Genomic DNA, 19,942 nt, shown 5'->3' on the forward strand with positions numbered 1-19,942 from the left:
GGAGGACCTGAGTTCAAATCTGGCCTCAGACACATAACACTTACTAGCTGTGTGACCCTGGGCAAGTCACTCCCCCCCCATTACCTAGCCAAAAAAAAAAAGGTAATTGGAAGCTAAATAATAAAATCATAAAGTATATGTGGGCCAATGAACATATCATAGAAGTGATCAATAATTTCTTTATAGAGAATGATAACAGTGAGTCAACATCCCAAAATTTGTAGGATTCAGCCAAAGCATACTTATGAGAAAATTCCTATCTCTAAAAACATGGATCAATAAAAGAGAGAAAGAGCAGATTGATCATGCAACTAAAAAACAAACAAACAAAAAAACTAGAGAAAGCACAAATAAAAAAAAAATCACCAATTAAACACCAAAATGGAAATCTTGAAAATTAAAGGAGAGATTAATAAAATTGCAAGCAAAATAAAAACTTATTAAACTAATAAGTAAGAGGCAAGTTTTATTGAAAGAACACATATATAATACTATTGATTAAATTGATTTTAAGAAAGAAGAAAACAAAATTATTAGTAACAAAAATGAAAATTATGAATGTACTATCAATGAAGTTGAAATTAAAGCAATTATTAAGTAATTTTGCTTAACTATATGTCAGTAATATCAACAATTTAAGTTAAATGGATGAATATTACAAATATATAAGCTACCCAGATGAACAGAAGAAATAAAATAGTTTTACGTGACCTTACTTTAGAAAAAGAAATTAAACAAGCCATAAATTAGCTCCCTAAGAAAAAAAAATCCTGTGATCAGATGGATTGAGAAGTGAATTTTTTCAAACTTTTAAACAAAAAAAATCTTAATAATCTATAAATTATTTGAAAAAAAATGGTAAAGATAGAGTCTTACCAAGTTCTTTTTATGACCCCAAACATATTTTTGATAACTCAACTGGGGAGAGCAAAAACAGAGAAAGAAAATTCTATAACAATTTCCTTTATGAATATCAGTGCAGAAACTTTAAATAAAATACCAGCCAGGAGATTACAGCTATATATCACAAAGATCATATACTCTGACCAGGTAAGATTTATACCAGGTATGCAGGACTGGCTCAATATTAGGTAAATTATCAAAATAATTGACTATATCAGTAATAGAATCATCAAAAGATCATGTGTTTATATTATAAATGGAGAAAATATCTTTAACAAAATACAACTCATTCCTTTAAAAAAAAAACCTAGAAAACATAAGGTTAAGTAGTATCTATCTAAAACCAAGAACAAGCATTATTTGTAATAGGGATAAACTTGGAGCTCTCCCAATAAGATCAGTGGTGATACAAGGATGTACATTATCACCATTATTATTCAGTATTGTATTGGAAATGTTAACTATAGCAATAAGACAAGAAAAAAGAAATTTATGGAATAAAAATAGTCAATGAGGATAAAAAAATTATGACTCTGCAGGTGATATGATAGTATGATTAGAGAGCCCAGAGAATCAACTTAAAAAAATAGTTGAAAAAAGAACTTTAGTAAAGTTATTGGATTTAAAATTAGATTTAAAATACACCCACAAAAAATCATCAACATTTCTATATATTACCAACAAAACCCAACAGTAATAGCTAGAAAGGGAAATTCTATTTCAAATAAATGTAGACAATGTAAAATAAATGGGAGTCTACCTGCCAAGATAACCTCAGGGATTATATGAACACACAAACACACACACACACACACACACACACACACACACACAAACCCACTTCACATGAATGAAGACAAATCTAAGCAATTAGAGAAATAATTATTGCTCATGGGTAGGCTGAGTCAACATACTAAAAATGACAACTCCACTGATGTTAATTTATTTATTTAGTGTCATAACAATAAAACTACCCAAGAATTATTTCATAGAACTGGAAAAAAAATTACAAAAATTCATCTGGATGAACAACAGTCCAATAATAACAAGGGAATCAATGAAAAAATGTTACTTTATGTTTTTCTAAAATAACTCATTCTCTATCAAGCAAATATGTATATGTATGTATATATATGTATGTATGTATGTACATATGCATGTATATATGTATTTACCCAGTGAGATTTAACCATCCAAATATCCAATTGAACGTTGCCTGGAACTTGGTAGTATGGTGCTATAGAGGAAATGAACATAGCTGTGAATCTAATTCTCTTCCTTTCCCCAGTGACTGAGGTGGTCCTGGGGGATTATGACTCATATGTATTAGAAAATGTTCATGTGTTTTTCTTGCTATGTCTTTAAAATAAATATTATTTTATACAAGCTAATATGACCATTAAGTGGATAAATGGAATTAAGGTGCAGTAGACCCTTACAATTAAAAGAACATCATAAATTGAGATTGAAGACAACGACAGAGACCCTTCAGGGTATCATGTAATCTGCGGTTGGGATGAAATGTAACACATGTAGCCTTCAGGCAAGGTGGAGCCAGAGTAATTACTTTTACACTTAAAATTATATTTTTGCTCTAGGTTAGACATTCTCAGTTTCTTCAAAATAGCTACAAAAGGCATAATCTTGATTTCTATCTGTCATCTATCTATCTACTATCTATCTTTCTATCTAACTATTACTCAATCTAGGAAATAAATCTGTTCCAAAATTTAAAAGATAAATGGGACTCTTTGTAGAAACATGTTTATATCTTTCTTTGCAAGAGATTTTTTCCTAAATGTTATAAAATTTTTAAAAAAATCAAGGATGTTAGTTTTTATGGACCTGGGATAATAGTGGAGGAGTTAAAACTATTGGGTAAAATGAGATTTTTGGATAATCTTCATATTTTATGCTTTTCCCTGTTTTCACAGATAACCAAATTAACTCCACATTAAATCACTATTATATAGATACTCCTAGGAAGATGGACTTTTTTATTGAGTAGAAAAGTCCATTTCTCTTATACTCTCCCTTTATCCAGTGAATATGACATATACCTACAATACAATGTCCTAACTATCTCATTTTGATCTAGGTGTTTATAGCTCTCACAAAGCTATTGGGAACACATTCTGCACAAAGACATGACTAGAAATTTTGTAATAATGAAAAAGCTGGGTTGAAAATGGGATCAGATCTCTTAAAATCATAATTAGGGTGTGATATTTCATCCAACACAATTAGTTTCCTACATGTCAGTTTATCCTAATTAGCTTGGTCTAGTATGACAGGTATCACAATCTCTTGTCTTTGGGCCATTGCTATATTTTGGCACAATGAATTCAATGCACAGCTGAAAAAAAAAAACATGCCACAGAGAATACAGTAAACCTGAGGCTCTTTAGTGCAATATACTGACAATTCCTGACTCTTTAGTGAACAGGCAAGTATTTGGAAGTTTAAAATAAAGAAAAAATAAGGATACTTATTTTTTCTTCTTTCAATATTTTGCATTGCAGAATCCTATGATTTTTTGGTATACTCTATTTTCAAATACTCACAGAATTATGAATTTGGACATATATTTAGAAGTCATCTGTACCAACTTCTACCTGAATGATGAATCTCATTTGCATAATGCGTGACAAGTTATCATTCATTCTCTACTGAAAACATCTCCAGGCATGGGATCATTACCCCCAAGTCAACCTATTACATTTCAGATAGTGCTAAATATTATGAATTTTTTCCCCTTTTAGTTGAACCAGAATTTTCTTCTTTTGCATTCTTCTGTCCTTTAGTCTTAGTTCTATCTCTGCCAACTAGGAAAGTTATGTACCCTTTCAGCCACATTACAGCCTTCCAAATACTTGAAGAGAGCTCCTATGTCTAAGTAATCTTTTTTTTTTTCTGGACTAAATCTTGTTCCTTCATTCAATCATGATGTGTTAATGTTTCATGTCAACTAAGTGGAACAATAAATAGAGAATTGGACCTAGAGTAAGGAAGACTCAAGTTCAAATTCAGCCTCTCACACTTACTAGCTGTATGATTCTGGGAAATTTATTTAACTTTTGAATGTCTCAGTTTCCATAACTGTAAAATTAGGATAATAATACCATCTACCTTAAAATGTTGTTGTAAGGATCAAATGAAATAATATTTCTAAAGGGGTTAGCACATGACTTAGTACATAATAGACATTAATCTATTCATTTCTTTCCCCCTTCTTTCATCCTCATAACCTTCATTACCATAGTATGGATTTTTACCAGTTTGTTAATGTCGTTTCCAAAAAGCGTTGCCCAGAACTGAACAAAATACTTGATATAAGGCTTTTACCAGGGAAGAGCAAAAGTAGTACTTTGCACTCTTATCTTGATGCTGCTCTATATGTCTATTAATGAACTTTGAGGTCTAATCGATTCATTTGTATGCCTTGACACACTATTTATTCATGTTTAACTGACAGTTTTGACACATGACATTTTTCATACCTAAACATATATATGTGTGTGTATATGTATGTATGTGTGTGTGTGTGTGTATGTGTGTGTATCAAAGTGTCTACCATCATGTACTTAAGCAATCTATTTTTTTGAGGACAAAAATTATTAGCTTCAACCTACTAAACCTTTTATTGAATCTGGATCATATAATTTCTGTTCCTCCAAGATTGATGTGATGTATAATTTCAATATGCAGTCTACTTCTTCATCTCAGTTATTGTTATAAGTCTCAAACAGAGTCCTCTGGCACTTCATGAGAGACCAATTATTCCCAACTCATTTAATTCTTCTGCAATGATACCAAAAATACTTTTTTACCAATAAGCAAGTTTATTAAATGTAGAGAAGTGAAGTAATCAAATTACTTCCAGAATTCATCTGGGAACACCTGTTTTCAAATGAATTACATTAAATTGAAAAGATGTATACATAGATCATGTATAAGTATAATCATTCAAATCATTCCTGGAAGTACATTCTCCATAGCAACTAATCAACGCAACCATGTATCATATAAAATTAAATATCATAAAAACATCATATGACAACTAATGTTGCAGTCTACCTTAATAATTTTCAGTCAGAACATTCCCATATTATTTGATATCAAATCACAATTACATTTATTTCCCTAGCAGTATTTTAGCATATGAATCTTTTTTGATTACCAAGAGTATTATTTAAAGAAGCTTCTGATAATGTTTCTTCATAGTTGATTAGGGCAGCAATAGGATCTACTCATGTACTGTTACTAAGAGCTTTTTGGAAAGGACCAAATGAAGCCATTAACTCCTACCCTTATCATAGGGCATAATCAACTCAGAAAGATTATTTTGTTTGCCTTGCAAAAGAGGCTGCATCTTTCAATTTAATTCATCAAAATATATTAAGCAACTTCTATAAGCAAGGTGAAAGCCAGTGCTGTATTATAGACAGCTGGCCTAAGAGTCAGGAAGACCAGGCTTCAAATACTGCCTTGGATATATCCTTATATAGCCATAGGATCAGTGTCCTAAACAATTCTCTGAGAATATAAGTGGAAAAGTAAGTCCCAATCTGCATCAGTAGAAATGGTTCCCTTATTGCGAATTCCACGTGAAAATGAAATTACAAATTCATCCATTGAGGGAAGAAAAGAGAAAAGAAAAGAAAAAGTATAAAGCACTGTGCAAGGTATTGGAGACACAGAAATAAAAAAGAAAGAAAGAAAGAAATACCTGTCCCTAGGTATCAATCGTCAAGCAGCTTATATTTTACTGGTGGCAAACAACACATGTAGATAAAAAAGTAAATACAAAAATGCACAAAGTTATTAGAAATAAATGTTGTACAAAGGAAAACACTAACAAATGTGGAAAGATTTGGGAGTTACTTGCATAGAGATAATAATTGAAGCTATACCTTCATGCCAATATGTACTTGTTTTATTTAAATGGTTACCAAAGCCAAGTTTAAATTTCCACAAGCTTTCTACACACCAGAAGGTGACTGAGGGTCTGCTGAGCTTCAGGCTCTCCTTAAGAGAAATAAAGTATTATTTCACTTCCTTCCCTGACTCCATTTCTGATTCTCTCCTTGATCAGAGATATAAAGAACTGAAGAAGATCAAGAGAGAGAATGTAGATAGTAAAGAGAAAAGGACCCAGGACAGATGGATTTGGAGACATTCACATTTAATGGAGAGGAAGAGGATAATTAGCTAGAAAAGGAAACTGAGAAAAAATGTCATAGAATCCAACTCATAACCACATCTACTAGTTACAAACTCCAGACGCCTCCTAATACCTGTTGTGAAATCATGGCCAAATATCTGCTTTTAACTAGAAATTAGACTAACTACCAACATGTATCATCATTATAAAAAAAAATTTTATTAATGCAGTAATATAATCTAATACATTAATATGAATGCATTGGAATTCATGTAAACCATATATATACATACACATACATATAAATGTAATTAAGAAGTACAGAGAATAATTAATTATGAGGCAAATAATATGACTCTTCATAATGTTTTAATAAGTTGTCTTTTCCACTTTCCTGATAAGTTTTTTCAAGGATTTCCACAGTTACTATGAAGTGGTTTATTTCTATCTTCTAATATTTTCTGTAAGTCATAAAGCAAACCTTTCTATTTTGCACTCATATAGATGACCTTTTTTGTTGAAAGAACAAATGTAATCCTTCATCTAACAATGTCAATATATTTCTTATTTTTTATAAATAATTTACATGGGGATATACATTTACAAAACTTTAGAATCAGAAGGGATCTCAGTAACCACAAATTTTAACTGAGAAGAGAATGCCCATTAACAAATACCTGACAAGTATGTTTACACAAATTTTTCTTGAAGATTTCTAATAAAGAAGAACCTAGACCTTTTTCAGGTAGAAGGTCATAGAATTAGAATTGAAAGAAAAACTCAGAAGTTATACCCCTGACTTTATACCCCTATTTGACATTTCAGGAACCAAAAACTGAAGATGGCTAAGTCACTTGCCCAAGATAGTAAGTATTATAGGTAAGAATTAAACCAAAATCCTCTGACTTCAGAGCCAGTCCTATTTCAATTGCTCTATAGTGACTTCAATTCCCCTTTTTGCTTTTATCATTAGTCAGTTTTTCCTTAAACTAGGCCTAATTTTGCCTCATTGTAATTTTCTTATTTTCCACTTCTCATCCAGACCTTAGGAGCCAAAGAAATAAATCTAATTCCCCTTAGACATGATAGCCTTCAAGATGATTATCATGAATCCTTCCATCTTCTGTTCCCCAGGATAAACATCCTCAAATTCTTCAACTTATTCTAACAAGGTAGGGACTCAAAATCCTTTTTCGTCTTTGTCACCCTCCTCTCAATGCTATTAAACTTGGCATTGTCCTTTGTAAAATGATATCCATATATCTGAAATCTTCAAATAAAGTGTGCAACAGGACTATAAATTACTTATTAAAAAAAAAACTATCCTCTCACAGTATTTCATTTTAAGCCTTCCTAAAGCAGATAACAAAAATTTTGCCTTTTTTTTTACACGGTTTTGGGATAGAAGAAAGAGCTTTCCAAAAAGTTCTTAGTAACAGTACATGAGTAGATCCCATTGCTGCCCTGATCACCTGTGAAGAAACATTCTCAGAAGCTTCTTTAAATAATATTTTTGGTAGTCAAAAGAGATTCATATGCTAAAATACTGCTAGGGAAATAAACATAATTGTGATTTGATATCAAGTAATATAGGAATGTTCTGACTGAAAATTATTAAGGTAGACTGCAACATTAGTTGCCATATGATGTTTTTATGATGTTTAATTTTGTTGTGGTGCAGTGGATAGAGAGCTGAGCCTGGAGTCAGGAAGACTCATCATTGTGCATTCAAATCTGGTCTCAGACACTTACTAGATGTGTGACCCTAGGTAAGTTATTTAACTGTATTTGCCTCAGTTTCTTCATTTGTCAGATGAGATGGAGAAGGAAGTGGCAAACCACTCCAATATTTTTGGCAAGAAAACCCCATATTTAGAGCATGGCTCTGGAGTCAGGAGAACTTGAGTTCAAATTTGGCCTCAGACATATAATGCTTACTATCTGTGTGACCCTGGACAAGTCACTTAACCCCACTGCCTATCCCCCAAAAAATAAAAAAAAGAAAACCCCACATGGAATCAAGAAAAGTCAGACACGACTGAAGATGCCTAAACAACAACAATAACGGAATAGGGAACCCTTAGGGAGGAAACTCCCTCAAATAGTACATGTAAAGAAGAATTTCTCTGTGCCTCATCATCTTAAAGAATTCCATGAGGGCATTGAGAGTTTGAACAACTTGCCTAGAGTTACATAGTAAATATGTGTCACAAGCAGGTATTAAACCTGTCTTTGGGTTTCCAAGGGAATTTCTATAACCACTATACCACACTATCTCTCAGCCTACATTTCAAGTGTTTATTTTCCATGCTTCTTGCCAAGCTTTATCTTCAGGGTGCAGAGAAAATATGACTATACATTCATGTCAATATGTATTTGTTTTATTTAAATGATTACCAAAGCTAAGTGTAAACTTTGACAGGCTGCACTGCACACCAGAAGGTAGCTGAGGGTCTACTGAGCAATAGGCACTCCTTAAGAAAAATAAAATAGTTTTTCAGCTCCTTTCCTGACTTTGTTTCTGATTCTCCCCTTGACTAGAGACGTGTCTCTATCTGTAGTTACCATGACAAGGATGACACTTGATTTGTGCTTTGCAGGTAAGTTATTTCTAATAAGTAATTTTTGTTGTTGATAAAATAAATGAGAAGGGATCCTCAGAAATGATTTGCCATTATTCACTATTTAAAAGGAGACAGCTGGGAAGGGTCTATTACCACTCATCTCATTCCAAGGTCCCTATACTATGAATGGGAAAAATGTCAATTGGCAGTTCATTCCATCTAGAGCAGATGATGCAATCATTTGAAGCTAATCATGAGATTTGTTTCCTCTCTGAAGTGTTATGGTTGGTTTTCTGTAAAATAAATCCATGCATCAGCACTGATATCACTACTATATGTTTAAAATTCTTTGGGGGCACATAGTAAACCTTGTCTCCTAGATTGACCTGAAGGGAAATCTTAGTAGAGTATAGGTATTAAGAACCTGATTACAACTGTTTTCAGGGCCTTGACAGCTGTATTCCTTGACTCTCTGGTTAGGCTAAGTAAATTAAGTGCTGCTTTTACTTCAGGTACAGTTTTAGGCACCAGAGAGATCTTATAGAGGATGGGTTATGAGATAAGGACCTTCAGAAAATCTGTTCTTCAATAATTAACCAAGCAATTATTTAAGTGTTTTCTATATGCCAGCCACTGTGCTAAGTACTGGGAATATAAAGGCCAAAACACAATTGTCTTGTGTGGAGAACAGCAAAGTGGGCCAGTGTAGCTATAGCACCGAGGATGTGGAGGGAATTAAAAGATTAAAATAAATAGAAATGTAGGAAGGGGCAGACATATGGAGAACTTTAAATTCGAAAAAGAGGAATTTTTATTCAATTATGAAGGTAATAAGGAGATAATGGAATTTACTGAATAGGAAAATGACATTGTCAGACTTCTACTTTCAGAAAATAACTTTAGAAGCTGAGGGTCTAATAAATTGGAATTTGGAGAGATTTGAGGCAAGGGTATTATGTAGTAGACTACTCAAATTGACAAGAGGGCCAACATCATAGCTCAAGCTGTGACTTGAGAAAAGGGGATATGTAACAGGGATATAACAACAGTAGAAATAATAAAATTTGGTAAAAGAACTGATGATGATGATGGTAATATAATTTAAATGCTATTTTAGGCTTTACAAAGTACTTTACAAATATCTCATTTAATTTTTACAACCATCACAGGAAGTAGGTATTATTATTATCCCTATTTTACATATTAGACAACTGAAATACAGAGGAATTAAGTGACTTGCCTAAGTTAACATAGCTACTAAGTGTCTGAGGCAGAATTTGAATTAAGTTCCAACATTCTATTTTTTATGCCACCGAGCTCTCAAAAAATCTAACACTATTTTCTATAACATCTACTTGAATATGTAGGGTTAGTGGGAATGAGGAGTTGAGAATGATAATGATGTTGTGAGCCTGAGTAATACAAAGTTTGATGGTGTCCTCTACAGGAATAGGAAAGTTGAGAAGAGAGAAGTATTGGGGTGGCATGGGGTTGGACATGTTGAATATAAGATGTCCACAGGATATCCAGTTTGAAATGTCCAAAATGTCATTGGTGACATGGAACTATAGTTTGGAAGAGAGACTGGGGATATGTATGTATGTATATTATAAATATATATATATATATATATATATATATGGATCATTTGTGTTGAGATTATAATTAAACCAATGGAAGCTGATGATATTATGAACAGGAGAGTGAGGGAGAAGAGAGTCTAGGAGTATCCTGGCAGTTAATTGTCAGTCTTATCAGTGTCTTATAGAATGCCTAGCACACAGTAAATAGTTACTAATACATACTTGTTCATTGATATTTCTGACCTAATTTCCAGTGTTTTCTTTTCTTTTGTTTTCCTTTCTACTTGATCCTATTTTGGCAGTGTTTAAGAAATATACAAAGATTTGCTATTTAGGTATGCCATAGCAGATAGTGTGCTGTACTTGAAATCATAAAGATGTGGGTTCAGATTCTGCTTCTGATATCTGCGCTACCTATGTGACCATATTGTTGCAAGGCTCAAACATGATGATGTTTATGACATGCCATGCAAACATTAACACTGATAAATTATGATCAGATATTATTTCTGAGTAGAATTATAAACTCCTTCTAAATCTAGAGCTCTTAACCTAGGACCTGAGGAATTTTTTTAAAAAAGGTTAAGAAATATATTTAAATATCATTAGTTACTATTGTAACCCTATGTATTTTTGATGTATTTTAAAAAAATCATTCTGAGAAGACATCCATAGCCTCTGCCAGACTGTCAAAATGGTCCATGACACAAAAGTGGTTAAAACCCCTATTCTAAATAAATTTGTATGTAATTAAAAGGTGGCATGAAGTAGTGAATGAGTTAGTGTTAGTGTTAGAGTTAATGTTAGAAGAGGGAAAACCAGAGTTCAGTTTATGCCTCTTACACATATTAGATGTCACTATAGGCAAGTGATACAACCTCTCAGTATTCTCCCACAACTAAGGATTTCAAATTACCAACAATTTGCTGATCCACATCAGCAAAAACCTTTTTTGCCATGTAGGTCCAACAACTGTTGAAATGACACATCTTGTCAGGAGAGGATATGAATGGAAAGTGATTCTTATCTTATTCATTCTATTTATATTATCTGGAACAGTGACAAGACATAATTGGAAACTTCTTTGCTTAATTATTTCTTCCTGGACAATTTAAGAAAATCTAAGTAATATTAAAAATTGAAAAGATCATTATAAAATATTTCTTTACAGTGAATTACACAGAAAATTCAGGGCAATTACACAACTGGGTACACTGAAAAATAGGTTAACAAAAGTTGTTAGATATTGAATGAATGAATGAATGAATAAAGCATTTAAGTGTTTACAATGTGCAAAGTAGTGTGTTAATTTCTGGGGTTGCAAATTAAAAAATAGGCTAATCCCATCTTCATTCTAATGTGGAATGGATATACTGCTGTCAATTAGTAAATAATTAAAATTAACAGAGAAAAATAAATAACTAAAATTTGGCATAGCTATTGAATTAATTCATATTACCACAACTAAACTTATCATAGGTCAAATACTACTGCTAAGTTATTATTGTTTACTTCTCTTCCATAAACAAATTAATCTTAAAGTGTCCTGGATCTGGAGGGATTCTTGAAAGATCAAGCCACCTACCTTCAAACAAATATATCTAAACAATCCTGGACAGGTAGATATCTTTTTTTTTTAAATGCCATAAGTTAGTTATAAAAATGTTCATCATCCCAGGGGGTAGAGCCAAGATGGCTAAGTAAAAGCAGTAACTTACTTGAACTCTCCCCTAAGCCCTTCCAAATACTAGTAAAAATGACTCTAAACAAATTCTAGAGCAGCAGAACCCACAAAAAGACAGAGTGACACAAATTTCCAGTCCAAGACAACCTGGATGGTTGATAGGAAAGGTCTATTGAACCAGGCTGGGAGAGAAGGACAGTTCAGCATGGACTACATAGGCAAAGACAAGGCCAGAGGAACCCTGCGAAAGTCCTCAGGGGACTGAATCACTGGAAGGTGCGAAAGTTTCCAGACTTCTCAATCCACAAATACCAAAGAACATTTAGAAGGTCAGTGGGAAAGGTCTGTCCAACCTGGTGAGAGAGGAGCACAGTCTAGTCCTGAACCTAGTGCAGTCCCCAGGGTGGCTGCCACAAAAGCAGTGGTTGCTTCCCAAGCTCTTGACCCACAGACTGTGGGGGGATCAAGGGTCTGATCAAAGGGGGACTGCAGGTATCTCTTTGCTGGTGATGAGGCAGGATTCTCTTCCTTTGCCCATGCTTGGATCTGGGTTACAGTTCTGGATGGCAGGTCCGGGGAGAGGACAAGTGCTAGCCAGGTGGAGCCTGTGGTGGCAGTGGAGAGGGAAATCTTCTCACAATTCCAAGGCAGAAAAGATTGCTTATGGTGACTCACAGAAGAGTGCACAGGCCAGGAAAGGAATTAACACCTACCCTTTGATAATACCACTTTGGAAGAACTGAAAATTTATAGATCCCTATTAAGATATATGAAAACAGCTACACAAAATCCCTGAAGCTTGGGACAGTACTCCCTCCACACTGGAAGCAGAAGCCTACCTTAATAAAGAGTTTAAAAGTCAAGTAATTGACTGGGAACATGAGTAAACAGAAAAACAAAAACAAAAACAAACAAATAAAAAAAAAACTCAGACCATAGAATCTTACTTTGGTGACAAAGAAGATCAAAATATACAACCAGAAGAAGACAACAAAGTCAAAGCTCCTACATCCAAAGCCTCCAAGAAAAATATGAATCAGCTCCAGGCCATGGAAGAGTTCAAAAAGGATTTAGAAAAGCAAGTAAGAGAAGTAGAGGAAATACTGGGAAGAGAAATGAGAGTGATGCAAGAAAATCATGAAAAACAAGTCAACAGCTTGCTAAAGGAGACCCAAAAAATACTGAAGGAAATAACACCTTAAAAAATGGCCTAACCCAAATGGCAAATGAGGAGAAAAGTCAATGAGGAGAAGAATGCCTTAAAAAGCAGAATAGGCCAAATGGAAAAAGAAATCCAAAAGTTCACTGAAGAAAATAATTCCTTACATAGTAGAATGGAGAAAATGGAAGTTAATGACTTTATGAGAAATCAAGACATTATAAAACAAAACCAAAACAATGAAAAAAAAATAGAAGACAATGTGAAATATCTCATTGGAAAAACAACTGATCTGGAAAATAGATTCAGGAGAGACAATTTAAAAATTATTGCACTACCTGAAAGCCACGATGAAAAAAAAAGAGCCTAGACATCATCTTTCAATAAATTATCATGGAAAACTGCCCTCATATTCTAGAACCAGAAGGTAAAATAGAAATTGAAAGAATCTACCAATCACCTACTGAAAGAGAACCCAAAAGAATAACTGCCAGGAGTATTATAGCCAAATTCCAGAGTTCCCAGGTGAAGGAGAAACTATTGCAAGCAGCCAGAAAGAATCAACTAAAGTATTGTGGAAAAACAATCAAGATAACACAAGATTTAGTAGCTTCTACATTAGGGGATTTGGGAGGGAGGCTGGCTTGGAATATGATATTTTGGAGGTCAAAAGACCTAGGATTTAAACCAAGAGTCACCTAACCAGCAAAACTGAGTAAAATACAAGAGGGGGAAAAATAGATATTCAATAGAGGACTTTCAAGCATTCTTAATGAAAAGACCAGAGCTGAATAGAAAATTCTACTTTCAAATACAAGACTCAATAGAAGCATAAAAAGGTAAAAGGGAAAGAGAAATCATAAGGTACTTATTAAAGTTGAACTGTTTACATTCCTACATGGAATTATATTTGTAATTCATGAGATTTTTCTCAATACTGAGGTAGTTGGGAGGGAATATATATATATAGTTAGAGGACACACGGTGAGTTGAAGATGAAGGGATGATATTTTAAAATAAAATTAAGATGTGAGAGAACAATGCTCTGGGAGAAGGAGAAAGGAAGAGGTAGAATGGTGTAAATTATCTCATAAAAGAGTCAAGAAAAAGATTTTACAGTGGAGGGGATGAGGCAGGAGGTGAGAGGGAATGAGTGAACCTTACTCTTATTGGACTTGGTTTAAGAAGGGAATAATATACAAACTCAATTGGACATGGAAATCTATATTATCTGACAGGAAAATGGGGGAGAAGAGGAAAAGAAAGGGGGAGATGATAGAAAGGAAGTCAGATTGGGGGAGTAGATAATGAGAAGCAAACACTTTTGAGGAGGGACTATTATTTCCTTTGAGATAATAGTCCAACTGAGTTTGTATATTATTCCCTCCTTAAACCAAGTCCAATGAGAGTAAGGTTCACTCATTCCTTCACACTTCCTGCCTCATCCCCTCCACTGTAAAATCTTTTTCTTGACTCTTTTATGAGATTATTTATATCATTCTACCTCTCCCTTTCTCCTTCTCCCAGTACATTCCTCTCTCACCACTTAATTTTATTTTAAAATATCGTCTCTTCATATTCAAGGAGATAATAGCATAAACAGGGGCCAGGATAGGATGAAGGGAAATATAGTTAGTTTTTTTACATGATTATTATGTAAATATTTTGAATGACTGCACATGTATAACCTATAGAGAGTTGCTTGCCTTCTCAATGAAGGTGGGGGGGAGGTAAAAAGGGAGAAAATTTAGAACTCGAAGTTTTAAAAACAAATGCTAAAAATTGTTTTCACATGCAACTGGGAAATAATATATACAGGCAAAAGGTTATAGAAATCTATTCTTCCCTACAGGAAAATAAAAGGGCGTGATAGAAGGGAAGGCAGATTGGGGGAAGGGGCATTTAGAATGCAAGGCAACTTGGGGTGAGGAGAGGGGGAGATGGGGAGAAAATTTGGAACTAAAAATCTTGTAGAAGTCAATGTTGAAAAATGATGATAAATTAATTAATTAAAAAAACATAACGAAGGTCACAAAATTAAATTAAATTTTTAAAAATTTCCTCTATTTATTTATTTTAAATTTTTTTAGTTCCAAATTCTGTCACTTCTTCCCATGCCTCCTTCATCCATTATTTGGACAAGCAATATGATATCAATTATACATGACAAGTGACACAATACATTTCCATTTTAGCCCTATTGCAAAAAAAATGCAGTAAACATGAAGTAAAATATATATATATATATTCTTCAATCTGCCCTCAGAGTTCATAACTTCTCACTCTGGTGGTATATAGCATTTTTCATCATGGGTCTTGGATCACTGTCTTGATCAGAATAGGTAAGTTTTTGATACTCAATCATCATTACCTATTGCTATTATTATGTACAAAGTTCTCCTGGTTCTGCTCACTTTACTTTGAAATAGTTCATATAAGTCTTCATAGTTTTTTTTTTAAACAATCCTTAGTGGCATTTTTAACAGCACAATAATATCCCATCACACTGATATCTCCGCAGCTTATTCAGCCATTCACCAAATGAAGAGCATCCCCATGATTTACAATTCTTCACCACAAAAAAAGTTGTTATATATTTTTTAACAAATAGGTCCTTTTCCCATTTTTTGACCTCTTTGGGATATAGCCCTAGTAATGGTATTGCTGGAATCAACAATGAGTACCCACAGTTTCATAGCCCTTAGGATATAGTTTAAAATTGTTCTCCTGAATGATTAAAACAGTTCACAATTATACCAACAATGCATTAGCTTCCTATTTTTTTTCCAAATCTGCTCCAGTATTTGTTATTTTCCTTTTGTTGTCATGTTAGCCAAACTGATAGGTGTGAGGTAGTACTTAAGAGTCATTTTAATTTGCATTTTTCATGTGACTATTAATACTTTTTTATTTCTTCTTTTCAACTGAAAACTTTTATCATTTATCAATTAGTGAAATGTTTTTATTTGTTTTTAAATGACTCACTTCTCTATATATTTGCATAATGACACATTTATCAGAGCATTTTTTTAAATATCCTACTTTCCTTCTAATTTTGGCTACATTGGTTTTGCGTGTGCCAAAAAATTAATTTCATGTAATCAAAATTATCCATTTTATTTCCCATGATCCTCTTTATCTCTTGTTTGGTCATTAACATTTCTTTTACCCATAGATGTGATAGATAAATTTTCTATGCTCCCCTAATTTGCTTATGATATAACCCTCTTTGTCTATCAAGAGTGGGAAACCAGTGCCACATGTGGTCCTCTAGGTCCTCACGTGAAGCTCTTTGGCTGAATCCAAACTTCACAGAACAAATCCCCTTAATAAAAAGATTTGTTCTGTAAAACTTGGACTCAGTCAAAAGGCCACACCTGAGGACCTGGAAGACCATATGTGGCCTTGAGGCTGCAGGTTCCCCACCCCTGGTACAAATCATGTACCCATTTAGATCTTACCTTGGTATACATTGTGCAATATAGATCTATGTTCAGTTTCTACCAAACTGCTTTCTAGTTTTCCCAGCAATTGTTGTCAAATGGTGAATTCTTGTGCCAAAAGCTTGGATCTTTGGGTTTATCAACTTATCATTAAATTTTCTCCAGTGGTTGAATATATCTAACTTCTATGATTCAGTTCATCTCCTTAACTTCTTTTTTATTTATTTAATGGTTAAATTTACTTAGTTTTGAGAGGGGAAAGTTGAGGTCCCTCATTGATATGTTCTTATTCAGTCAATTCAGAAGCAAATTGGCATAAGTAGCACATTGGTCATATAAAGGCAAAGACTTTGATTACTAGAGTAAAGATACACTATTCAACCCCCCCCCAAAAAAGAAAAACAAATAATAAAACTGGAAAAGTAGTCTTGCAGAAAAAATTAGGCTTAAATCAAATTCTCATACCATATACTTAAGCTCCAAATGAATAAACATTGTATCATAAGAGAAAAAAAATAGAGAACATAATGAATTAGTATAGTTTTACTGTTTATTCCTTACTGTAATTCCTTTAACTTTTTCCCTTAAGAACTTGGCTAATATGCCATTGGTATATATATGTTTACTATTGATATTACTTCATTGCCCATGGTATCATTTAACAAAATGAAATTTCCCTACTTATATCTTTTCATTAATTCTTGTTTTGCTCTTGCTTTGCCTGAGATCATGAATGTTCCCTCTGCCTTTTATACTGCAGCTGACAAATTCTTCTCTAATGCTTTATTATAACTGTTTGTCTTTCTGTTTCAAATGTGTTTCTTGTAAATAACATATTGTTGGATTCAAGTCTCTTATCTATTTTATTATCTGTTTCTGCTTTATGGGTGACTTCACCCCAATCAACTCACAATTATGTTTACTAACTGTCCATTTCCCAGCATCTCATTTTCTTCTTTTTATCTTTCTGTCCTCTTTCTACCCTGTAGATCTTTAAATGCCTGTTTTGCTTCTGATGACTGCCTTTCTTAATTTGCCCTTTCTTTTTTCACTTACTCCTTTCTCTTATCCCCTTTCCTGACTATTTTTTCTTGGGTAATATGAATTTCTACACTCAATTGTGTGTGTGTGTGTGTGTGTGTGTGAGTGTGTGTGTGTGTGTGTATACATACATACATACACACATAAATATATATAGTATATATTATACCTTCTTCCAAATTTAGATGAGATTAAGGTTTGTATTACCTCCCCCCCCCACACACACTATTTTCTCCTCTATTATAAAGCTCTTCCTTGTGCACCTTTTTTCATGTGAGCTAATTTCTCCCATTCTTCCCAAGCTTCAGGCTTTTTCAAGCTGTTGTTTTCAGAGCTTGTTCTGGTGGTTTTGAAGTTTTTGGTGTTTCCAAGGTGGTATGATCTGGGGAGAGGTATAGTCACTGATCTCCTGTTCTACATTCGGGTCATTGCTCAGTAAGGGACCCTCATCCCTTGTAGTTGCAAGAGATGCTGCTCTTTAGGGGTTCTACTCCCTCACTACCAAAAATGATATTGTTCCTCAGGGCCCCTGTTCTCTTGGGATGAGAAATGCTCCTTTCCTTCCTGGAACTGTGATTCGTAAGTGTTTATAGGCAATGAAGTTGACAAACAGTGCCTTGTCCTTAGCTCAGTGTTAGTACAGGGATTCCTTGTAATGTCTTTCTTACTAATTGCCTGATCTATTTCCTGTTTTGGGCTTGAGAGATCCTGAAGCACCTGCTGCTGCTGTTGCCACTCCCAAAGCACACAGTTGGTATTGCCTCATGGGCTCTGGGCCAGCATCTACCACAGTGTCATGGACTTCTCCTTCTGACCTCCAAAGTTATTTTGGGCTGGAAAATGTTATCACTCTAACTTTTTTTTGGTCCATAAATCTCCAGGATCTGAATTGAAACATTATTTTAAAGTTGCTTAAAGAGAAATTTTGGGAGAGTTTGGCTGCTTCTCCTACTCAGTCATCTTGCCTCTATCACTGAAACTCTCCACAAGACAATCTTCTAGTATTCTCTCTCTTTATATTTTTTCACCAAAAGTCTGATAATTCTTTATGTATAATCATTACCTGTCCTCTATTAATTTCTCATTTCCTTCTTGGTTTCCTCAGGTTTTGATTTCTCCTATTAATTAAGAAAAAACTCCTTCATATCCTTGATAATGTCATAATCTATTAATTTTGCCAGAGAGGATGGGAGATAAAGCAAGATACTTGAAGTCAGGATGATTTGGGTTCAAATTTCATCTAAGTGAGTCACTTAACTTCTCTTTTATTTTATCTATAACATAAAGGGTTTACATTCAATGGCTTCTCAAATCCCTTTTAGCCTTTTATAGACATGACAAAGCTGCTACTAACCTTCTCTTCTGTTATTGAAAAACTATTCTTCTACTCTTTTTTTGAAATCCTTTTACTCCCATAATATTATAGTTTGAAGAATCTCAGAAATTGTCTTCTTTAAGATATACGTACAACTATACATGCAAGTTTTCCATTAAATACCTATGTAACAGTGTTTGAAATTGATGTTCATACTCTCCAGTATTTAAGTGGAATTTCAATTTCTCTCAGTTAATAAAGGCTTTTTTTAAAAATACATATTACAAAGGAAAACAATTACGGAGAAATATGTATCATTTTGTTATATCAATGAAGATAGAAAAATTCTTCAACTAAATATGCAGAAAACACTTTCTTGTGTGGAAACACACAGCTACCATTTACTAACAATTTCTTATATTTTTATAAAAGATCACTTTATTTTTAGATCATTATAGGAGAAAATGAAGCATAGAATCAGGTTGATAAAAGAAACCAGAAATTAAATTATGTTCACATTACTCCATGTCATTCATTTGATTAAACTTTGCTTTGTGTTTATTAAAATAACTGACTTTTACTGGGCTGAAAATATTACATATAAAGGGTTTGATTGTCTTTCTTTATAGCTACATTTCAAGTGATTTGGTTCTGGACCAAAAAGAAGAAAGTAGATATAATTAGAGCACCATGCTTTTACAAGCTCAAAGGGTAACAGATTTTCCATTCTCATTTCTCTAATCAACTTGATTTTTATAAAATATATTTTAAAGTACTCCTTATATCTTATTGCTACTATTGTATTCTCAATGTTAAATAAATTGTGTCTCTTCTTTTCTCCCATGTAATGTGTGATATGATGCAAGGATTTTTCAAAAAGAATGGAGATTAAACTTAAAATCAGAATCTTATTATGAAATCGTGTCAAAAGGCAGTCCTTGTTAGAGATTGTGTAGAAGCAAAATTAAATGATTACCTTCAGAAAAAGTGCATGATGATTAATCAATTAATTGATTATAAGTTGGAATACCTTAATTAGCTCATTGAAATAGATAAAGCTGCCCCATTTGTAACTGAATAATCTAT

This window comes from Vombatus ursinus, unplaced genomic scaffold, assembly GCF_900497805.2.
Source record: "Vombatus ursinus unplaced genomic scaffold, bare-nosed wombat genome assembly UNPS02014791.1, whole genome shotgun sequence".
Classification (NCBI taxonomy): Eukaryota; Metazoa; Chordata; class Mammalia; order Diprotodontia; family Vombatidae; genus Vombatus; species Vombatus ursinus.